Source organism: Theropithecus gelada, chromosome 5, assembly GCF_003255815.1.
Source record: "Theropithecus gelada isolate Dixy chromosome 5, Tgel_1.0, whole genome shotgun sequence".
Lineage (NCBI taxonomy): Eukaryota > Metazoa > Chordata > Mammalia > Primates > Cercopithecidae > Theropithecus > Theropithecus gelada.
The window spans coordinates 148,438,314-148,463,937 of record NC_037672.1 but is presented as its reverse complement, the minus strand read 5'-3'; the positions used below and the strand labels follow the sequence as shown (position 1 = coordinate 148,463,937).

Here is a 25,624-nt window from a genome sequence, read left to right as displayed (position 1 = left end):
AGAGTGGAGAGAGAGGGAGGGGGGAAAGAGCTGAAAAATTACCTATTGGGTACTATGCTCACTACCTAGGTGACAGGACCATTTATACTCCAAACCTTAGCATCACACAATATACCCATATAACAAACCTGTACATATGGATAAAAGAGAAGCATTGTCCACAATGAATGACTGATTGTGGAGGAGCTACACTGGTGAATGCAGAGGAGTGTCATGATCAGAATACACTGGCCATAATATAAAGAAATGAATGGAAAGAAAACACCAATTATAGTGGTTGAGAAGAGAGATGATGAAGGCCTGGACCAGAACCCTTACAATGGAATGTGGAGAAGTGGAAGTGTGGTTTTAAGAGAGATTTAGTAGGTGAACTCAAGAGTCCCAAGCAGATATGCAGAGGGAAGAGAATGAAGTAAAGGATAATCCTAGATTTCTGGCTTGAGCTACTGAAAAAGAAAGGCAGCAAAGCACAGTAATTAGGACTACATGCTCTAGAAACAGACAGCCTGGTTTGAATTCCATCTCCACTAATTAATACTTTTGTGACCTTGAGATAATTTCTTAAACTCTATGTGGTTCGGTTTCCTTATCTATACGATGAGAAAAACAACAGAATGTATCTCAAAGGATTTTGTAAGGAATTACATGGAAGATCTTAGAATAGTGTCTGGCACACAGGAAACACATGATAAATGTTAGCTGCATTTGGTTGATGGTCGATGGTGATGCCATTCACCAATACAGGGAATATGAAAGAAGGCACGGATTTCAGGTGTGAAGAACAATGAGTTCAATCCCAGACATGGTAACCTGACCTGACTGTGGGACATCCAGGAGGCAGCTGCTACGGGGCTAAAGCTTAGGAGAGAGTTGTGGGAGTCGGATGCTACTTGATAAGGTGGATGCTAAGGTGACGTCTGAGCAAGTTCCTAGCCAACATGAAAAAGCAGGCCCTGAGGGAAGAACATGTGAGTGAGATGTGGAAAGAAGAAAAAGCTTGGAAATTTCCTAAATCCAAGGGATGAGCAGGGGAAAAAAAGACTGAAAAGAAGAGGAAGACTCACAAACGATTCTTCTAATAAAGTACCATAAAAACTAAAGAAAAAAACAAAAATATGAATGACATTGAGATGAGGAAAATATACCATCATCCATAGGGAACAGGCTTAGAGATAAGAAATAAAGGGCAGGAACAAAAGATACATCTCAATAAAAAGTGGCATTCCCTAGAATAGTGTTTTAAAGTTTACTATTTGAAAGAATTACCTAGAAGAACTGCATAATGAAATCTCCAAGTTTATAAGGGCCAAAGCCTCTTTTCCTTATCAAGAAGGAGAAGCCTCAGAAAATTGTTATATAGTAGGCAAGAAAATATTTTTCTTTCTTTTTTTTTTTTTTAAATGGAGTTTCGTTCTTGTTGCCTAGGCTGGAGTGCAGTGGCATGGTCTCGGCTCACTGCAACCTCCACCTCCCAGGTTCAAGTGATTCTCCTGCCTCAGCCTCCCGAGTAGCTTGGTGTAAATTACAGGTGCCCGACACCACGCCCGGCTAATATTTGTGTTTTTAGTAAAGATGGGGTTTCACCATGTTGGTCAGGCTGGTCTCAAACTCCTGACCTAAAGTGATCCACCTGCCTCGGTCTCCCAAAGTGCTGGGATTACAGACGTGAGCCACCGCAACCGGCAAGAAAATATTTTTCAAGGAAAGAAATCAGAACATAATCTGGCTTCAGCCAAAAATAATCCAGAATGCATTTTGCAAATAAATTTCTGGCCCCAAGTTTTCAGTAACTAAACCCAAAGAGCCATTTTAAATCACATCAATTTGGGGCTTAAAGAAAGTGACAGACATCCATTTAATCCAGATCATAGATACGAGAACTACTTTGGAGAGTTTGTTAAAATGCACATAAACTGAGTTATCCAAGACCTACTGAATCAAAATCTCTTGGTATGCAGTCAGGAAAAATTCTCTGCTTCTTGAAATGTCTAAAACAAGGTTACCAGATGATTCGTGTGCGCACAGTTTGAGAACTCCTAATGTATCTGCTCAGGAGACCAACGACAAGAAAAAATAAATGGTTTGCACAATAACACATATCAGAATCACCTAGAGCAGGGGTCCCCAACCTCCGAGACTCAGACTGGTACCAGTCTGTGGCCTGTTAAGAACCAAGCCTCCAAGCAGGAGGTTAGCAGTGGCTGAGCATTACTTCCTGAGCTCCACCTCCTGTTAGATTAGCAGTGGCATTAGATTCTCATAGGAGCGCAAACCTTATCGTGAAATGAACATGTGAGGGATCTAGGTTGCACGTTCCTTATGAGAATCTAACTAACGCCTGATGATCTGAGGTGGAACAGTTTCATTCTCAAGCCACCCCTCCCCATCATCCATGGAAAAATTGTCTTTCACAAAACCAGTCCCTGGTGCCAAAAGGTTGGAGACTGCTGACCTAGAGGGCTTGTTAAATACAAATTTCAGCCAGGCACAGTGGCCCACGCCTGTAATCCCAACATTTTGGGAGGCTAAGGCAGGCAGATTGCTTGAACTCCGGAGTTCAAGAAGGTGGGGCAACATGGTGAAACCCATCTCTACAAAAAATGCAAAAATTAGCCAGGCATGGTGGCAGGTGCCTGTCATCCCAGCTACTCAGGAAGCTGAGGTGGGAGGATCGATTGAGCCCGGGCAGCCAAAGCTTCAGTGAGCCAAGAACGTGCCACTGCACTCTAGTCTGGGCAACCAGAGTGAGGCACTGTTTCAAAGAAACAAAAACCAAAACCAAAAAACAAAACTCTGAGCTCCACCCTCTGAGCTTCTGATTCAGTCCAAGAATTTACATTTCCAACAAGTTCCCAGGTGAAGTTTGCACTGTTCATCTGGGGACCACACTTTGAGAACCTCTAGTCTAGACTAGAGTTGTTAGACTTTTCTCTGAGTACATCAGTTCAGTGTGGCACCACATACTTAAAGACCAAGACAAGGGTATTTCAGAAAGGATGTTAAAAATGAAACGGAAAACATGTCCAAACATAAATTATACATATTTATTTTAAGCCATTCTGGTCAATTAGAACAGAAAAAAAAAAAAAAAAAGCTGGAAAAGATCCAAACTATGCTAGAAAGAAATTATAAGGGTCATAGAATATGTGAAGAGACCAAAATGGATGAATTAATTAAAAAGACTAAATTTACAAAAGAAGGCAGAGATAGATTATAATCTAAAAATTGATAAAATTATGAAAAGATATGTGCAAAATGAACAAATTTCAGATTTACAGCATTATGCAGGTGGTTTGATTATTTGACCCAAACAAGTCACTTTTGGAGTATCTTTTTGTGTTGTTTACTAAAACAGTTTTGGGGCTAGATTTTTATTCAAAGCCACTTTTGAAAATGGTTTCCCACTGGCTCCTCACACAAAGCCAGGGAAGCCACAGAGAAACATTCCTCACTCACCATCCCAATTCTGCATGACTCAGACATTCTCGGCATTAAATTAGAAAGGACAGCCTTCTAATGCTGCCATAACTGCTATTCTTTTCTCATGTAGACGACTTTTAACCCTGAAATAGCATATTCAAATATACAATTCTCTCAACAGCTCAGAATATCTGTAATTCCCTCTATCCACCTGCTATTTGTCTCACTGTTCTGAGAACACATCCAAATTTCATATCAGATGAATCTACTGACAGCCTCTCCTCAGGACTATCATACACATTTTGCATCATACTGTCTTCAAGCTTCCAGAGTCCATCTTCAAACACATCTTCCACTTGGGTGGTTCTTGTTATGCTACCTTTAGTATCCAGCATCATTTCCTCGGAAGAAATCAATACACCCAACTGTTAGATCCTTTCATTATCCAAGTCAGTCCTACAACCACCTAAGCTACTCCCTCTACCTTCTTAATATCCTTGCCAGGTCTTCCCGTTTACATATATTTGCTTTTGTACTCTTCACATCCCACTCCCAAAGTCTCCTGCACAACTCAAAATAACCTCACATCTAAGGCAACAATATTTGGTTTCTGGCCTTTTCCAAACCAGTATAAATATCATTCTATCACTCATGCTGCTTTCTAGAAGAGGCAAGAACATGTTCCAAACAACTTCTGCTGTACAGACAGGTGAATGGTTGTAAATTATTCCCAGGATTCATGAGTGGCTAATTTTTTATCATAAGAATGTTGATTCTGCTTAGGACCTTGAAATTAAAGCTCCCTTAAATATCAGAGGATCTCTCATTGGTTGGAGTTAACTGGGAAAAAGCCCTGTAACAGGGGATACATACATACATTCCGACCTTAAGACCAAAACTCAGAGTTCGTCAGAGTCAAATCCCAATGAATGACTACCCAATGAATGACCAATTACCCAATGAATGACTAACATAAAACTTAAACATAGGCTCAATGCCTATTAACAATTATTAAATCTTAGTCTAAAATGAGCTCCAAATTTATGCAATACCACTTTGTTCCTGAAATATCTTAATTAGAAACAGAACTTCATGAGAATTCCTACACGGACATAAAATAGCTATTTATGATTATCAGCTTTTCTTTTCCTTATCTTAAACTGTCTCTAAAATGATAGACTTGGAAGAGTAGGGGGAAGGGAAGGTTAGGGAGAGATTTCTTAAAGGACACAAAACTACAGCTAGATAGTTAACTAGTCATTCTACCATGGTATAGAACAGGATAACTTATTCCTCTTATCTAGCTCTAATATTGGATCTGTTAACAAATCTTTCCCTAAGCCTCCCTTCCCCACACTCTTCCCAGAAAAGCACACAATCATAAATAGCTGTTCCGTGTCTACACAATAACTTGCACAAAATTTTTTAAAATACAATGATCCTAGGTAGAGGTCTGATTTTACTGGACCAGAATGTCAATCTCTGTTGACATTCACTTGCAATATGCAGATTCCCAAGTCCTGCCCCTACCATTCTGATTCTGATTTTGACACACTAGTTTCAGGCCTACTAATATGAAATTTTTAATGTGTATTTTAAACAAGTACTCTAGTAACACTTTGGGAAATATTGCAAAACATCCCCCCACCCTCACAAGAAGATCATTTATAAGAGGCAAATTATAAAGCCTTAGAGGTGTATCCAGTAAGGAAGTTTCTGATTAACATAGGAACTCTTCTACGATACTAACAGATTGACTTACTGATTTTAATAAGAAAGAATATCAACATTTATACAGTCAAATAAATCGTATATTTATTTGATTTATGTAAATTATGAAGCCTGATCAATTATTTTAACAATACTACCATTACTTGAAACTCAGAGTCACTTCTTAGAATTTATTTTCAATACAGTGTATGAGTCTTCAAATTACAAATTACAAAAAGGAAAATTGGTTTCCTTATGTTATTGCTCCTTCTTGGTTTTGATCAAAATTAGAGAACCCCAGGTATGATCATCACCCAAGCTCTAAATGAGTTTAGACTATTTTCTAAGTATATCCTTACAAGGTTGACATCTGCCACTAGAGAAAACAAGATGCTTAGAAGAATGCTACCAGAGGGTCAAGATGCAGTTCTTAAGAAAAGATTTTTTTAATGCTTTGCATAGAGGATAGAGTATAGCCTCTCCCTAAGACATTTTAAACAAGACAATGTTCACTCGGATGTGTAAGTTCAAGTAGACTTGCTTTATAAAAATATATATATATATATAACATATTACTGAGCACTACTGAACACATGTCAATAATAATGAGAAAAGAAGACATTACCTGGGGCTGCTGTCTTCAATAACCTACTGCTGGGTTGTATTTGCTCACTTCACTCTTCAGAGGAGTGGAAAGATTTCTCTAACATTTAGCTCTGCTGGAAACCCCTAGAAGAAGACTTTAAAAATCTGTGAGGAGGAATAAAAATAACAATTAATAAACTGCAAAATCCAATCTGAGTTCTCTACTTTTTCTCTGCTCCCGTTTACCACTACATGTTGTACACTGAGTGGGTTCTCCCAGTGTGCATTTGTCTTCACCATAAAAAAATAAATAAATAAGCAAAAAGCAAATCTTTATTTAGAAATCTGAATGCTAGCCAAAAATGAGAAACTCCTGCTGGGTAACAGAAAATAGAAAAGGATTCTTCCATCTTATAAGATATGTCAAACAATTATGTGCTTCTTTTAGGAGTGAAAAAAAGTGTGAAAGTAAATCCACATCCATGGGTCAACAGCATCATATTAAGATAATAATGATAGCATAATATAAAATAGCAAAGAAAGGAGCACAAAAAACTTTTTATAAACAATTTCAAAAAATGTACAATATTCCCAAATATTTCCGAGTAACTCTGACCTCTCTAGATACTGACATTCTGACCTCTCTAGATACTGACAATTCAAAGTTCAGGTTTTTGCCACCCAATGGGCAAAGTCTACTTTGGTCTTAGACACACATCTCCTATCATCAGGTCTAACTGGCAAGATCAGATGTGTCACTTAATGCCTATCCTACAACCAGAAAAACATGAGCTTGAAGAGAAGTAAGCTGGGAAATTATCCTACCTGGGAGAAACACAGAACAAAACCTAGAGGTGTCCAAGAGAGCAATAAGAACATCTAGACAGTCTAACCCTTAGCAGTTAGCCAGAAGCTAACATAAATACTAAACAAAACCACAAAGCCACTATTCGACATCACAATAAGTGGAAGCCAGAGAAAATGTCCAAGAGAGTACATTTTTTAAGGAAATCATAAATACTATACTTAAATTTAAAACACAGAAACAGGCTGCTATGCCTATGGAGTAGCCATTCTTTTATTCCTTTACTTTCCTAATAAACTTGCCTTCACTTTACTCTATGGATTTGCCCCCAATTTTTTCTTGCGTAGGTGCAAGAAGCCTCTCTTAGGGTTTTAAAAAATAAAAAATAAACATGGAAACGATTTAAATGCCAATAACTGAGGAAGTCAGTTTGTCACAAACTGTACATTTGCCACAACCACATAATTTACTTAATCACAATTCTGTCAGCCATTAAAAACCTTTTATTCCATAATATGTATATATAAATATACTTCAAAACATCAAGCTGTACATAATACATACAATTTTAGGTCAATTTTTTAAAGTAATTTTTAAATAAAAAAGAAATATGTTATGAGTTATAATAAAATGGGAAAATGTAGTTTATAATACAAAGTGGAAAGAAAAAGCAGAGTACAATGTTGTAATTACATATGATCACAACTACTTATGCAAAAGAAAAAAATAAGATGCAATCTCTTCTGATATACTTACAAATAATAGGTAAAATAGTTCCTATCTTTAGATGGGTTGAGGGGAGCAATTAAAGTCAGAGTCCTGTACAACAAATATGTCTTTTTGAAATCTCTATACAGCCATGATTTCTCAAGCCCCAAAGGGTAAGCCACTCATTCACATAATTTTTCTGCAATAGTCCAATATAATAAAAGATGGCCCTAGAAGTCTTTACAAAAGGTGTTGTGTATGTGTGTTTAACCTATGTGTGTATGTGTGTCAAAGGCTTAGAATGTACCTTTTCTTATAACAAATATTTTGTGAAAAGAAAAAAATGGGGGTAGGGGGACACAATGTGACCTAAATCTTCAAAACTAGACACAGGAGTAACAGTGGCCAGGCATGAGAAGAGTGGAGTATGAAAAGTAAAGGATAACGTTCTGCATGCAAAAAACAAATTCTTCATATTCAAATTTCCTCAATACCCTCAAATCAGCCTTCTTCGCTCTAATCAATTAATCATTTATTAACCACCTGGGAACTACTAGTATCACCTCATAACAAAATCTCAGGCCATTTAATCGCAAGGGGTTTTACAAGTAACAGAATTCTTCTTTTTCCATACCCCACATGAACAGTTTTATCATCACGTGCTGGAGAGATACAGGCTCTTTTACCTCCTCTTAAGAATTACAGATTGCTGCCAGATGCTCTTCAGGTGATTTCAAGGCTTTTTCATCTTGCAACTTGTGAATTATGAAAGGGCATCCCTAATTCATGAGAAATACTTCTCCCATCTCAGTGTCCATTATCATATATCCTCCCCTTACACCCTACAATTTTAGGCACTCGCACACATATGCTTTTACTTAGGTAATAAGGCATTGCTGGGTATCAGTTAAGGGCTTTACTAAGAACCACTCTTATATTTTACCATCATGATTCCGCCAGCAGCAACGCTTCATGACTTCAAAGGAAGCCAAGTCCTTTGACAGTAATGCACAGAATGACATTGAAAGCAAGGTTAAATGGAACTCAAGTAAATTGAAAGAACTCTCTTAAAACTCACGGTTCTTGATAATTCTCTTGGTTGTCATCTCATTTAAAAACAAAATATGTCTCCTGCTAAAAAGGGGGGAAGTTGGCAGTTAACAATTCAGTCATACTCAAATCTCTCCCCAGGCAAATGCTTTCCTTCTAACAAAACACTCTACCTCCACATAATAAAATCAAATTCAGGCTCACAGTCCTTCTGTGTAATAGCTATATCACATCCCTAATTTCAACAGAGGAACAAAATTTAAAGCTCATTTCCAGATGGCATAAATTCAGTGAATTTAGACCTCTACTATGTCAAGTTCAGAAATATGCTAATAGGCAGAGAGTACACAAAAGCACAGCAAAACCACCAAATGAACACTTTGTTGGGGTGGTGAGAAAGAATTAATATCCACATCATGGATTTCTCCATACACTAGAGAAACAAATGGGGGTGGGGTGCACATTTATACAGGAGGTGTGGATTATCCATAGCATTGTATTAATTGATCTGTAATATAATCAAACGCTTTCCTGGAGGATAATTAACCAACCAACCAATGAAGAGAGAAGTTTCAAACAATTCAACAAGTTTTCAAATACATGAAGCTGACTATGAGCTAATTATTGAATAATTTCATTCTCAAAAAAGATTGAACTGGGACGGGTAATACATTACATTCACATGTGGAAACTCCCATAGTAGAACAAAATATTCTACACAGGTCTACAAACTTCACTGATTCCATTAAGCATGCTAATAATAACTTAAAGTCTTAAAATGAATGAACCCATACTGATCACTTAAATGCAATCCCTGAGTTTTACAGAGGATAAAACTGAAGCACAGAGATGATGAGTGACCTGTTCAAAATTAAGTTGTGGTAAAAGATGAAGACAGAGGTAGAAGCCATGTCTTCTAAGCCTCACAGTAATACTGTCTTCTCCACATTAAGCTCACAATTCCTCAACAATGTATCCATTAAGTTGATTTCATTCCTCCTCTCAACAGTAAACCTTCTAAAGCTTTAGGAAAAGTTGAACCAAATGAAGCTTCAATCTTCAATTTCCATTCAATCAATCCCTAAGATTTCACATTAATTACACACAATTCATTTTTACCCAAGAAACTCAGTGTAATTTGGGTGACTTTGGGAGGGTCTCAACTACAAAACAAATTCATGAATTGGTGCACACCACGAGGGAAGGAAAAAAAGCAGGCAGAGACCACAAGTATCTTAGAAATACACCAAGAATACTGACTTATTAAAATGAATAATGAAGGTGAATGAAACCAAATTCTAGTATTAAAGCGATGTTTCCCGATGTGACAACTACTCATAAGGTGGTTTTTTTAAGTAGTCATTGTTTAAGGTTCTGTAGTTAAATAAATTTGGGAAAATGCCACATTCTAAATGTTCTTCTTGAATATTTACAAAGCACAGTATGTGTATTAAGGCTCTAAGAAGGCCTTGTAGAAAATAAGTTTGCTTAGTTTTGTTCAGCCCAATATTATTTGATGTCTTTGGTTTGCAGAGCTAGTATTGACAACCTCCAAGAAATATACTTCAGGAAGTATATACAGCATTCTTGGTGAAAAACCCAAGTCTGACACTCATTAAGCAGTATTTATAATGAGATGGCCTCCCTCTTCCAGACTCAGCTGTTAAAAATCAACTTGTGAGGCAAAAGAACTTTGTTTTTACAATGAAAATCGCCACCACCACTAGCATGTAATAAGTGCTAAGAGCAAGGCATGTGCTACGTGCAGATTTTTTTTGAAATGAGGCTAGGCATGTCTTCAGCCACCAAGTTAGCTTTCCCAGAAATTGCACCTTTTCATAGATAAACAAAACATCTTGTATAAACCATTTTTACACAAATAAACATATTACACTATTTTATACATTGGCAATGTTTCCAAATTGGTATATAAAGAGAATTCACTGGTGTGAATTTTCATGACCGCACATTTTCAAGTGTACAGCAGTAACATAATGTATTGATTCAGTATCCCATTATGAGCATTAGGGTGTTCCCAACCTTTAGCCATTATAAACACTACTACAATGAGTACCTTTGTACATAAATAATTTTCTCATGCATGTAATAAGTATATACAGTATATGCAGAATACATTCATAGTTTGTATGAATGTTTGTATGTCTAGGACTGTGTTTTTATATCTAGGATAATTTTCTAAAATTGAAATTCCTGGACAAAGCAATATGAAATTTTTCATATTATAGATTTTGCCAATTGCCCACTAAATAGACTAATGTTTTGCACCTATACGCTCTACAGAACAGGTTATAAGACTGTAATCTTTGTCCATCTAACAGTGATAAATGGTACCGCGGTGTAGTTGTAATGTGCATATCTGTGATAATGGGTGAAGTTAAGCATCTTTCCATATATTTAAAAGCCACTGTTATTTCCCTTCCTTTAGACTATTTGTATCCTTAGTCCACTTTTCTTCTGGGTTGTTGGACTTTTTCTTATGGATTTTTAGGAGCTTTTTATTAAGAAAATTAGTCCCTTCAAGATTTGAGAAGCAAATATTTTCCCCAATTTTCTTGTTCCTTAAGTATGCAGAAGCTATTCAGGTTTTTTAAAAAATGTAATCAAATATATCAATCTCTTCTTTTATGGCTTCTCAGTTTTCTGTCTTACTTAGAAGGGCCATATGTATGTACTCCAAGATTATAAAATAATTTTCCCATGTTATTTTACAATCTAGTCTATACTTTAAATTTGTTTATCATAGATTGATTTTTGGCTTAATATTTGAGATACTTCTGCAAATAGTACCTTTTCCCCCAGACAGCTACCTGGTTATTCCTCAGTTATGGAACTGAGTAACTTTACCCAACTAATTTGAAATACCACCTTTATCATATGCTAAATATGGTATCTGGCAATACCAATGTTTCAATTATTGTAGACTTATTAAGCTAGATTTTATTCTCTTTTTCAGAATTGCCCTATTTGTGGTTGTTTACTTTTCTAAATGACCACAGAACCAAGTTGCTTAGGGCCCCCAAAAAATCTGTTGTTATTTTTACAGGAATTACCTTAAAATACAGATTCACAGAGAATTGGCATCTTCGCATCCAAAAATATGATGGGACCTTTCCATGTTTTCATATCTTTTTTTCACACTTCAGGAGCATTTTTAAATGCCTTCACATATTATTTTCTTAAGTTTATTCTTAGGTGTTTCATCCTTTTTATGCTAATGGCCTTTTTCCCAACGTATCTTCTAACTGGTTGTTAGCATATATGGAGGTTATGAATGTTGACACATTACTTTGGCATCCAGGCACATTTATAGATTATCATATTCTTCATAATTAGTTTTTCATTTTATTCTCTTGGATATTCAGGTCACATATTCCCATTATTTGCAAACAACATTCATTTACCTCCTTTCTGATTTTTATACCTTGATAACTTCATTTTTTCTCTCATCCAGCAGCACTGGTTTATGATTCCAAATACCATTAACAATTAGTGAAAACAGTATTCTTATTTTGGGTTCTGATGTTTATGGAAATGCTCTCAAATTTCCTATTTAGGCTCAGATGGTTTTGGGTTGAGATGAACATACTTTGCTTTGCTAAGGGTATTTTCCTATTATATTTTGAAAGGTTTTTATAAAATCAATAATAGGGCCAGGTGCAATGGCTCCAACTGTAATCCCAGCTCTTTTGGAGGCTGAGGTGAGAGGATTTCTTAAGGCCAGTAGTTCAAGACCAGCCTGGGCAACATAGCAAGACTTAGTCTCTACCAAAAAAATGAAATAAAAGAATTAGCCAGGCATGGTGGTGCACACCTGTAATGTCAGCTTCCCAGTTACTCAGGAGGCTGAGGTGGGAGGATTGTTTGAGCCCAGGAGTTTGAGGCTGCAGTGAGCCATGATCATGCCACTGTGCTCCAGCCTGGGCAAAAGAGTGAGATCCTGTCTCAAAAAAACAAAAAACAAAAAACGGCCGGACACGGTGGCTCACGCCTGTCATCCCAGTACTTTGGGAGGCCAAGGCAGGTGAATCACGAGGTCAAAAGATCGAGACCATCCTGGCCAACATGGTGAAACCCCGTTTCTACTAAAAATACAAAAATTAGCCAGGCGTGATGGTGGGCACCTGTAGTCCCAGCTACTTGGGAGGCTGAGGCAGGAGAATTGCTTGAACCAGGAAGCGGAGGTTGCAGTGAGCCAAGACTGTGCCGTTGCACTCCAGCCTGGTGACAAAGCGAGACTCTGTCTCAAAAAAAAAAAAAAAAAAATCAATAATAGAGATTGAATTTTACCAAATGCCTTTTCTATAAAAAATAATCAGATGACTTTTTTCTATTTATATTTAGTAATATGATGAACCTTTCTTGCATGCCCAAAATAAACCTCAACTGTTACAGTGTTTTATTCTTTTAATATGTATAAAGTACATGTTAAGCATGTTATTTCCTAAGCAGTCCTACAAGCTGGGCACTATTACCATCCTGCTCTGCCCCTCCTTCACCCTACTTCAGCCACTTCAGCTACACTGGCCTCTCCTCACTGCCCCTCTGACACACCAAGCTTGTTCTCACCTCAGGAATGTGCAACTCCTGCCAGACTTGCTATTCCCTGGAGCCTCTAACCCCAGATATCCTCATACATCATCCTCCTCTTCATTTGTGTCTCTGCTTACATATGACCTATTTATGGAAGCCTTTCCTGTCTACCCCACATGAAACAGAAATCGCTTTCCAATCTTACCTCTACCTCTGATGCTGTTTCATTTTGTCTGTAGCAACTGTCATCATCTCCTATATATTCACATGTGGAAAATACACGAAATGTTTAATTTCTTTTAATTTACATTCCATTTCCCCATGAATTGAAGCTCCATGACAGCGGAGATTATTCTCTTCTTTGCCCATTGCTTGCTTCCCAGCACCAAGAGTGGGCCTGGCACGTGGGAAGTACTTACTGTTTATTGAATGGATGAACAAATGAATGAATGGATACTTATTTTATACGTAAGAAAACTGAAGCTTACAGAAATTAAGTAACTAAAATCACACAGAAGCACAGCTGAGACTAAAACCCAAGTCTAACTTTCAATTCCTGACCCTTAACCATTAAAACAAATGACAGGTGACTTTAGCCCACTGAAAATGCTCATATAATCTTACAAATTCTAAAGTACAAGTTAATGACACCATTGTTGAAAGCCTGAGGAAACTTGTATAGACAGCCCCTGTACAAGGTAAGCAAAAGAATCAGAGGATGGCCTCCAAAGAATTCCTTGGACATTATGGGAATTACATTGTTAGCTTTCCTACTGACACCCATGAGCCTCACAGCAAGCATCATGAAGCTGTGACCTTCATCTGCACATGCCCTTGTATATCCAAAAGATAAAACTGGACGCTTTGGGCCCGAATGGCCGATAAACACGTGTTTATTACTGGCATGGGCAGACACACATACTAAAAGTACCATTTCCCAGGGGACTAGCCATATTATGATGGGTACAGACACTAAGGATTTAGCTTTGAAAACACCATTTGCTCTTCCAAAGCCGAAGAATCTTCTGTGATTTCAACAGGCAAGTTACAATCAGGTATTGTTAATGTTCTTTTCCTCCTCTATCACTGGGATACTTTCTTTCCTTCAGACAAAGTCAGGCTAAAAACAAAATTTCACAAGTCTCCATTTCTCACACTAAACAGTACAGTATCTTTTTTTTTTTTTTAGAATTTAATCAAACCCTAAATTTTAGAACTGTGGGGTTGATCCAACATTGCAATGTGTCACATTTAATTCCATCAACGTAAAGCATAATGAGCAAAGATTGAGGTAGTGAGGCATAATTAAATGTTTTGAACCTGTGAATTTCAAAAGCAAGGCCCATTTGTGTTATTTCTAAATAGTAAATAAAATCATTTTCCAACATTTTACTATCAAATTATAGTAATTTTTTCACCAGTACATACTTGAGGAAAGCCACAAAAGGACTTTTCCAACAGTTCATTCTGTTATTGCTCATAACCTTCTAAATACTTCTCCTCATTGGCTTCTATTCAAAGGTAAATGGAAAGCAGTAAAATTTATGGAAAATATATTCAACTGCTTAAAATACATCAACCAAAAAAAAAAAAAGATTTTAAAGCTGTATTATGAGTTGTGAAACTGCATTGCCTTCACTTACCTTTCACTTTCATTGGTAGGTAACAAAACTGACAGACTGGTCAAGTTCCAAAACATCCCCTACACAGAGCCTGACTCTTCCATCTCAAATTCTCACCTTGGTCAAGGCCAGAGTAAACACCTGTCCTTCACATTTTTACACAACATCACTTTGTATGCTGCAAATACAAGCTTTCATACCAGGGAGGAAGCAAATTCCAGGACACTGGAAAGATTTCTACTCTCTTAAACCAGTCTGTTGATTGTTCCCTTGACTTTCTCAACTGTCAAGATGGTGAAAGGAGGAAAAGGATCTTTCTGTGAAACTGTAAAGTATAACCAGATAAGTTTGCCCTTTAAGCTTTTCACACAGAGAGGTAAAATAAAACTGAAGTCTAAGTTTTAAAATTTAGCTATGAAAATTATATTCTAGCACTAGACAAAATGTTGCAAGACTTTAATAAAATAAGATTATTAAAATCAATTCTTACATTTCATGGGCCAAGGAGAGACATCAAAGAATGTTTAAGTAACATTTTAAAGATACTATACTTTATAAAGTTAAGAGGAAAAATGACAATTGCACCAGTTCAGAAATGCCTTAGAGTAGGGAAATGAAGCAGCATTAACTATTAATAAAGCTAGAGTCCTAAAATAAATTTTTTAAAAAAGATTAGCATTGAGAAAAAACTCACCTTAATAAAACTCAGCTTAATAAGGGAAAGTAGTTTATTCATCTTGCATAATACCATTTCATTTTATTTAGTCCTTTCTCTAAGGATTCTAGAGATCTTTATGAACATTATCCAGCTAATCCTTCATTTACCAGTATAAAAGGAAAAGACATTGACTGCTATTACATTTACAAACATGCAAGAGATAACAGCAACAACAACAACAAAAAACAGAGAGAGAGAGATAAAATTTCAGGAAACTTCAAAGCAAATAAGACAGTAAGTAGACCCTTTCCTGGCATGGGTTTTTTGGAAGGGAGAAAGGTGAAATGTACAATAAAAACAAATATGTGCAATGTTAAGACTGGCTTAAGTAAGCAAGCAGATTTGGAGTTTATTGTGCAACGGTCTTGCCACAGACTTGCAGGAAAAAATAGCTTGGTATAAACCCAGTCTACATTTCAACACTCAAAAATAGCTTTTTTATACCAAGTCCTAAATGTGCTACATGTTTTATAATCCCAACAAATACACTAACTTCAGGAATCACCACTTACATTTCTGCCTTTTGAATGTTGGAAGCAAGAACAGAGTGGCTGACAAAATTCTAACTTTCATATGATATCCCTAACAGAGTAAACATTAAGACAATGAAGTAGTTGCTACAAAAAAAAAAAAAAAAAAAAAAAAAGCAAGGCAAGAGGAAAAGATTCCACTATTTTCAGAGGCAGGCTCAAAGAGGAAAGTGTAATAAACATCCTTGGCAATCACAGGGCACCTTGCAACATGTTTCTATTAATATTTGTTTACATGTTTTTATCCCCACAGGAGGTTGTGATCTCCTTGAAGGCAAGGACTTGGCTTTATAGCACCCAGCCTATCAGCCATCAAAGTCAAAAAAATGGGCCAAGTGTTGAGTCAATAAACTTTTCTTAAATTCTCTTGACCAAAAATACTCATAGTGTTTGTATTATGTGAATTTTATCTTACACTTTTATAAAGTACCAAAAAAAAAAAAAAAAAATCATGGTCTGAATACATGTTAAAAGCCAACTAACAGGAAAAGAGCTGTTTTACATTATTAGGGCAAAGCTATTTTGAAATCAGATCATAAGTAACCAGACTCTAATTTAATGGTAATATGTTTTTCAATAAACAATAAGCCCTCTAATCACATATGTATTTCTTAACCCTACATATGTCCAGTGTCCGTCCAGACAAAGGAGTATACAACTGCAAAATACCCTCAAGTTATGGCTTCTCACAATTTGCAATTGCAAAAATGTGGAACCAACCCAAATGCCCATCCATCAAGGAGAAGATAAAGAAACTGTGGTATATATACCATGGAATACTACACAGCCTTAAAAAGGAATGAATGAATGGCATTCACAGCAATCTGGATGAGACTGGAGAATATTATTCTAAGTGAAGTAACCCAGGAATGGAAAAACAAACATTGTATGTTTTCAATCACAAGTAGGAGCTAAACTATGAGGATGCAAAGGCATAAGAATGATACAGTGGACTTTGGGGACTAGAGGGGAATGGGTGGGAAGAGGGTAAGGGATAAAAGACTACAAATTGGGTGCAGTGTATACTGTTCAGGTGATGGATGCACTAAAATCTCACAAATCACCACTAAAGAACGTACCCTGTTCCCCAATAACGTACAGAAATTTAAAAAAAAAAAAAAAAAAGAAATCTCCCATGTGTTTACCACATTGTGTAAGCACTCATTTGGGCTAATAAACGTTTCTAAAAAGATCTTAGATAAAAAATTACGAAACATAGGCAACAAATAAAAATTAGAATATAAATTTTCTTTTAAAAGTTATGGCTTCTAGGTCTGCTGATTGGCATGCTGTTGAAATTATAATTTACTTTCCTCATTTAGGTGTAAACAGATTCCGTAATACTAGGTTCCACCATAGGAAGAAGAGATTCAGAGTGCTGCTTTGGTGGGGGTTTTTTTCTTATTGGAAAAAATACGGTAAAGTTAAAAAAAAAAAAGGAACAATTCCAAGAGAGTTTCAGAGTTAAAAGGAACTTTGAGGAAATCTAGGGAACTGCTTTGCTTCAGGCTCCCTCCTCTCCTCGTATCTTGAATCTATTATGCTTCCAAGAAATGTAAAGACCACCACACAGGTTAGAGGACTGATTGGTAAATGGCTCTGGAGTTCCTGAACCAAGCACTTGTCCCTCATTTATATGCATTTGTTGATCCCCAGATAAGGAATCCCCAGATAAGATTCCCTCAGATTGAAACAGCAAAGAACCTCATTGAAGTAAAAATGTGATCTTTGGTATTGTGCCCCAATTTTGAAAGGTCAAGTCCACACCAGCCAGTATTGTAGGCAATTAGCTAACATCACGCCTACTGTCTCTGCCCCACAAATTAAAATCCTGGAGCAAAAATACAATAAGGCCACAGGCCAAAGAAAGGAAAATGAAAACTTCAGTAGAAGGATGCAAAGGGCAAAGATATTATTATTGATTACCCAGTCTAAACTCCTAATACTGACATCAATGACTAGAAGAATACAGAGCTTTCACATGATCTGTCAGATTTCACTAGATAGACTGCAGGATGTCAGGGCAGGAACCCTCTTTTCTTTACTCTTATTGTATTACACAAACCCTAAAATTAATATCAATATTTTGTATGTCCCCAAGAAACTGTCTGAATGACATTAATATGCATATTCCTCATAAAAAGATGAAGTCATTTGTTCAGAGTTCATTGTCACAATCAAACCTCTAACTTGGCAGCAGAAAGAAAAATCACCCACACTCCACTAATACCTTTTTTACTGACCCGATAGCAGGGAACTGAAATAAATGACCGACATCTATTCAGTGACCCCACTGAAGTAAAAGAGGAATTCAAGTCTGAACAAGAATATTTATAAGAAGTTTTCTAAGCACAAAAAATCCTTTTGGAAAATGCTCTGGCCCCAAGCCTCAACACAAACGTCTTTCCTATGACAGCCTGTCTTAACACACAGCATCTGTTTATCGACTAAATCATAGATATAACACATTTGCAAAGTAAAAATAAATTAAATGTCTATACACACAGCTTTCTTTTCTACACTATTAGTCAAAAAGCACAAGTGCAATATGCTGAGGCACTAACCTCTGGCTTAAAGACAAATGGAATTACCCTATTGCTCTACCACACGTTGTTTAAAAATGCAGAGCACAAATCTTGAGTTAATTTGTCACTTGGAAAAATCACTGTGCTTTTATGATGAGAATTCATTTATGAGAAGCTCTTAGCACAGTCTTCCCCTTAACCTTCTCAATTTATCTTACATTTGCTACTCTTCCACAGCAAACTTTTATGTGCAATTTTAAGGCTGTGGAATATAAGTTACAAGGGCACTAGTCTTTGAAACCCAAAGAACAATCTAATGAAAATGAGGTGATGCCACCAGCTGGCAATGATTTGCCGTCTCCTGACCCGACATCCTAAAATATGTGATTGAACAGGATTTTGAAAGATATCTGTGGAAGACAAAAGAAGAGGGGTTTTCTTTGACTGTGAAATGGGGAAATTATACCTGTATCTAACTTTTGTTTTAAAAAAAATTAAATAAGGAAAAGCAAAAAAGAAATCCACAATTTTAAAATGATCCATTTCCTTTAGAGACAATAATGATTTAATGTGCCAGTAAACAGTCTTTTAGACATAATGAACTTTTGAGACTTTTCTAGGCATCATTCAAGCATATTTGGAAGCAACCCGAGCATGAGCATAGTGGGAGTGTCCAAAGCTTTTACGTGATGGGTAAACCTAGTTTTTAGTGATGTCATCACCTGTAAGCCTCAGCGTCATCACCTGTAAAAATAGGGCTAATATCCTCCTGCTCTATATATCTCACAATATCATATTTTAAAAAGAAGCTATACCTGAAATTACTGGATAAGCTGGAAAGCACTATCCAAATGCATTACTATTGCTGACCATAACAAGCATGCACTGTTCTCAAACACCAAAAACAGAAAACAAGATTGCACAAGTATAGAACCAGTCTTACTCGACTTAATGTACACAGTAACACCTGAGTAGACAAGATAGGCTAAAATAGGATTGTGAAATTTAAGCCAAAAGGTTAAATTTCCAGTTCAAATGGCTGCAAATCTTGTGAACACTTCTTAAAGCTATTATCCAAAAGCAACTAAAGCAATGGTAAATCAGCTTTTTTGAGGGAAGAGAGTGAAAGGCAATAGAGCCTTTTCAGAATCTCATGAAGACTATTGACCTTCCACTTACAGTATAACCACATATTCAACCAAAGCTTATTTTTCTGCTCTCAGGGGTGGTTCTTGGGATCCCAGGCTAGGAATCCCTTACTGCAGGATACTGAATAACTGCCTAGTGAATCACAAAGACACAGAGAACAGAAACAGGTTTATAATGATAACAAAGTACCCCAGATAAGATGATCATGATTACATAGGTGCTGCCCTTAGGAAACCCTCCATCAGACCTTCACAGTAGACATGCGGCTGAAAGGTCTACAATTCCCAAGTTACCTTAGCGGTATTCAGACAAACGAGGACCTGGTAAGTTAAGCAGAAAATCACTTCCTTTGATAAATGACCAGGCCTCCAACTAAGGTAACATCTAAAAATTAGTGTACATACACATCCAGTGGCTACTTAAAATTTCTACAGAAACGGGGAGTGGAGTGGCAATCTAATTGGAAGTCCAACCTAGGGTATTAGTTTTGAAGCTAAAGTTGCCTGAGAGTTCACGTAAGAGTGAAAAAAATACTGAGTTTCCATAGCAAAGCAAGAAGAATGCTAATAGAAAGGGGATGCAGGGTTAAGGCACCCCAGGCCAGCCTTTGGCATTGCCACTGGATTCACTGACACCAGTGGTTCTCAAACTGTAACATGCAACAGAATCACCTGAAGGGTTTACTAAATACAAATTGCTTGGGCTCCACCCTCAAAATTTCTGATTCAGGAGATCTAGTCACAAATTTGTATTCTTTCTTTTCTTTTTTTTTTTTTTTTGAGACGGAGTCTTGCTCTGTCACACAGGCTGGAGTGCAGGGGCACGATCTCGGCTCACTGAAAGCTCTGCTTCCCGGGTTCACGCCATTCTCCTGCCTCAGACTCCTGAGTAGCTGGGACTATAGGCACCTGCCACCACATCAAGCTAATTTTTTTTGTATTGTTAGCACAGATGGGGTTTCACCGTGTTAGCCAGGATGGTCTCGATCTCCTGACCTTGTGATCTGCCCACCTTGGCCTCCCAAAGTGCTGGGATTACAGGCGTGAGCCACTGTGCCCAGCCTCTTTTTTTTTTTAACATTCCGGGATACATGTGTAGAATGTGAGGGTTTGTTACATCGGTATACATGTGCCATGGTGGTTTGCTGCACCTATCAACCCATCATCTTGGTTTGAAGCCCTGTGTGCATTAGGTATCTGTCCTAATGCTCTCCCTCCCCTTGCCCTCCACCCCCTGACAGGTCCTGGGTATGTGTTGTTCCCCTCCCTGTGTTCATGTGTTCTCATTGTTCAACTCCCACTTATGAGTGAGAACATGTGGTGTTTGATTTTCTGTTCCTGTGTTAGCTTGCTGAGGATGATGGCTTCCAGCTTCATCCATATCCCTGCAAAGGACATGATCTCATTCTTTTTTATGGTTGCATAGTATTCCATGGTGTATATGTACTATATTTTCTTTTCTTTATCTAGTCCATCATTGATGGGCATTTGGGTTGGTTCCATGCCTTTGCTATTTTTAACAGTGCTGCAGTAAACATATGTGTGCATGTATCTTTATAGTAGAGTGATTTATAATCCTTTGAGTACATACCCAGTAGTGGGATTGCTGGGTCAAATGGTATTTCTGGTTCTAGATCCTTGAAGAATTACCACACTGTCTTCCACAATGGTTGAACTAATTTACATTCCCATCAACAGTGTAAAAGTGTTCCTATTTCTCCACAGCCTCACCAGCAACTGTTGTTTCTTGACTTTTTAATAATCACCATTCTGACTGGCATGAGATAGATGGTATCTCATTGTGGTTTTGATTTGCATTTCTCTAACGATCAGTGATGTTGAGCTTTTTTTGTATGCTTCTTGGCCACATAAATGTCTTCTTTTGAGAAGTTTCTGTTCATATCTTTTGCCCACTTTTTTATAGGGTTGTTTTTTCTTGTAAATTTGTTTAAGTTCCCGTTAGATTCTGAATATTAGACCTTTGTCAGATGGGTTGACTGCAAAAATTTTCTCCCATTCTGTAGGCTGCCTCTTCATTCTGATGCTAGTTTCTTTTGCTTTGCAGGAGCTCTTTAATTACATTCCATTTCTCAATTTTGGCTTTTGTTGCAATTGCTTTTGGTGTTTTCGTCATGAAGTCTGCCCAGGCCTATGTCCTGAATGGTATTGCCTAGTTTTTCATCTAGGGTTTTTATGGTTTTGGGTTTTACATTTAAGTCTTTAATCCATTTTGAGTTAATTTTTTTTAAAAGGCATAAGGAAGGGGTCCAATTTCAGTTTTCTGCATATGGCTAGCCAGTTTTCCCAGCGCCATTTATTAAATAGGGAATCTTTTCCTCATTGCTTGTTTTAGTCAGGTTTGTCAAAGATCAGATGGTTGTAGATGTGTGGTGTTATTTCTGAGGTCTCTGTTCTGTTTCATTGGTCTATATGTCTGTTTTGGTACCAGTACCATGCTGTTTTGGTTACTGTAGCCTTGTAGTATACTTTGAGGTCAGGTAGTGTGATGCCTCCAGCTTTGTTCTTTTTGCTTAGAACTGTCCTGGCTATATGAGGTTGCTCTTGGTTCCATATGAAATTTAAAGTAGTTTTTTCTAATTCTGTGAGGAAAGTCAAGGGTAGTTTGATGGGAATAGCACTGAATCTATAAATTACTTTGGGCAGTATGGTCCAAAGTACATGTGGTGTTTGATTGTCTGTTCCTGTGTTAGCTGGCTGAGGATGATGGCTTCCAGCTTCATCCATATCCCTGCAAAGGACATGATAGTAAAAATATTGATTTTTACTATCCATGAGCATGGAATGTTTTTCTATTTGTTTGTGTCCTCTCTTATTTCCTTGAGCAGTGATTTGTAGTTCTCCTTGAAGAGTTCCTTCACGTCCCTTGTAAGTTGTATTCCTAGGTATTTTATTCTCTTTGTAGCAATTGTGAATGGGAGTTCACTCATGATTTGGCTCTCTGCTTGTCTATTTTTGGTGTCTACAAATGCTTGTGATTTTTGCATATTGATTTTGTATCCTGAAACTTTGCTGCAGTTGCTTACCAGCTTAAGGAGTTTTTGGGCTGAGACGATGGGATCTTCTAAATATAGATCATGTCATCTGCAAACAGAGGCAATTTGACTTCCTTTCTTCCTATATGAAGGCCCTTTATTTCTTTCTCTTACCTAATTGCCGTGGCCAGAACTTCCAATACAATGTTGAATAGGAGTAGTGAGAGAGGCCATCCTTGTCTTGAGCCATTTTTCAAAGGGAATGCTTCCAGCTTTTGCCCATTTGGTATAATATTGGATGGGTTTGTCATAGATAGCTCTTATTATTTTGAGATATGTCCCATCAATACTTAGTTTATTGAGAGTTTTTAACATGAAGGGATGTTGAATTTTATCAAAGGCTTTTCTGCATCTATTGTGATAATCATGTGGTTTTCATCATTGGTTCTGTTTATGTGATGGGTTACTTTTATTGATTTGTGTTTGTTGATCCAGCTTTGCATCCCAAGGATGAAGCCTACTTGATTGTGGTGGATAAGCTTTTTGATGTGCTGCTGGATTTGGTGTGCCAGTATTTTATTAAAGATTTTTGCATGGATATTGATCAGTGATATTAGTCTGAAGTTTTCTCTTTTTGTTGTGTCTCTGCCAGGTTTTGGTATCAGGATCATGCTGGCCTCATAAAATGAGTTAGGGAAAAGTCCCTCCTTTTTAAATTGTTTGGAAGAGTTTCAGAAGGAATGATATCAGCTTCTCTTTGTACCTCTGGTAGAATTCAGCTATGAATCTGTCTGATCATGGACTTTTTTTGGTTGGTAGGATATTAATTACCAATTCAATTTCAGAACTTGTTATCAGTCTATTCAGGGATTCAATCTCACTGGTTTAGTCTTGGGACGGTGTATGTGTTCAGGAATTTATCCATTTCTTGTAGATTTTCTAGTTTATTTGCGTAGGGGTGTTTATAGCATTCTCTGACAGTAGTGAGAGGTGACAGCGTGCTGGCAGCCCTCGCTTGCTCTCAGTGACTCCTCGGCCTCAGCGCCCACTCTGGCCATACTTAAGGAGCCCTTCAGCCCACCGCTGCACTGTGGGAGCCCCTCTCTGGGCTGGCCGAGGCCGAAGCCGGCTCCCTCTGCTTGCAGGGAGGTGTGGAGGGAGAGGAACGAGCGGGAACCAGGGCTGTGCATGGCGCTCACGGGCCAGCATGAGCTCCAGGTGGGCGCGGGCTTGGTGGGCCCTGCACTCAGAGCAGGTGGCCAGCACCACCAGCCCCGGGCGGTGAAGGGCTTAGCACCCGGGCCAGCAGCTGCAAAGGGTGCACCAGGTCCCCCAGCACTGCCGGACCGCCCATACCACGCTTGATTTCTCACTGGGCCTCAGCCGTCTCCCCGCGGGGCAGGGCTCGGGACCTGCAGCCTGCCATGCCCAAGCCCCACCCCCTCTGTGGGTTCCCACATGGCCCGAGCCTCCCCGACAGGCGCCACCCCCTGCTCCACAGTGCCCAGTCCCATCAACCACCCAAGGGCTGAGAAGTGCAGGCACGTGGCAGGAGACTGGTGGGCAGCTCCGCCCACAGCCCCAGCACGGGATCCAGTAGGCAAAGCCAGCTGGGCTACTGAGTCGGGTGGGGACTTGGAGAACTTTTATGTCTAGCTGGAGGATTGTAAACGCACCAATCAGCACTTTGTGTCTAGCTCAAGGTTTGTAAATGCACCAGTCAGCACCCTGTGTCTAGCTCAAGGTTTGTAAATGCACCAATCAGTGCTCTGTGTCTAGCTAATCTAGTGGAGACTTGGAGAACTTTTGTGTCTAGCTACAGGATTGCAAATGCACCAATCAGCACTGTGTCTAGCTCAAGGTTTGTAAACGCACCAATCAGCACCCTGTCAAAACGGACCAATCAGCTCTCTGTAAAACGGACCAATCAGCTCTCTGTAATATGGACCAATCAGCTGTCTGTAAAATGGACCAATCAGCAGGATGTGGGTGAGGCCAGATAAGCGAATAAAAGCAGGCTGCCCAAGCCAGCAGTGGCAACCCACTCGGGTCCCCTTCCACACTGTGGAAGCTTTGTTCTTTCACTCTTCATAATAAATCTTGCTGCTGCTCACTCTTTGGGTCCACACTGCCTTTAGTAGTTGTAACACTCACCATGAAGGTCTGCAGTTTCACTCCTGAAGCCAGCGAGACCATGAACCTACTGAAAGGAATGAACAACTCCAGACACGCCACCTTTAAGAGCTGTAACACTCACCGCAAGGGTCTGCGGCTTCACTCCTGAAGTCAGCGAGACCATGAACCCACCAGAGGGAAGAAACTCTGGACACATCTGAACATCTGAAGGAACAAACTCCAGACTCACCATCTTTAAGAACTGTAACACTCACCACAAGGGTCCGCGGCTTCATTCTTGAAGTCAGCGAGACCAAGAACCCACCAATTCTGGACACATTTTGGTGACCCAGATGGGACTATCACCTATCACCAAGTGGTGAGACTATCGCCAAGCAGTGAGACCATTGCCTATCGCCAAGCAGTGAGACTATCACCAATCACCAAGCAGTGAGTACCATCGGACCTCTTTCACTTGCTATTCTGTCCTATTTTTCCTTAGAATTTGGGGGCTAAATACCAGGCATCTGTCAGCCAGTTAAAAATGACTAGCATGGCTGCCAGACTAAAGACATGGGTGTCAGGCTTTCTGGGAAAGGGCTCTCTAACAACCCCCAACTCTTCGGAGTTGGGAGCATTGGTTTGCCTGGAACCAGCTTCCGCTTTTCCTGTACTTCTGGGCTGAGCCAAGGGTTAACAGAGAGGAAAGCCATTCAGCTCCAGGGTCCTGACAAGTTGGTTCACCCTGCAGCCATGAGCAGAACTCTCAAAGGGATGTCGCCTAAGTGAGACTCACCCATCTATCCTATCTATCCTGACCTTTGCCCCCTGGGTCCTAATGCCTGCCAGACAAACTTCCTCTCACCTCTCTTCTCCAAGGCTAGTCCTGCTTCTAAAAATCACTTCCTGTCTCTGGTGCTTTTCTAGTTTCTCCTATAAGAATGATTTCTAGTATAAACTCCAGGACTCTGTTACCTTCTTTAGGCACCTGGCCTCACCAATCAGAAAGCCCCATGGTAGGGGGGACTATCTGGAATTTTAGGATCCCTCCTCAGACTAACAGACCTGACAAAAGCTCTTCCTGAAGCTAGGATATGGGGAGCCTCAGAATTGTATCCTTCCTATTCATATAAGTGAGAACAAA

At 38.6% G+C, this 25,624-nt stretch overlaps 1 protein-coding gene across 1 annotated transcript in view; it reads right to left on the bottom strand.

Moving 5' to 3' along the window:
• Nucleotides 1–25,624, bottom strand: part of FAM160A1 (family with sequence similarity 160 member A1) — a 263,667-nt gene that overhangs the window by 175,628 nt on the left and 62,415 nt on the right. Inside the window, exon 3 of the mRNA XM_025385547.1 lies at nt 5,756–5,880. The gene's annotated coding sequence lies outside the window, so the exon portion shown is untranslated. The remainder of the gene's footprint in view (nt 1–5,755; nt 5,881–25,624) is intronic.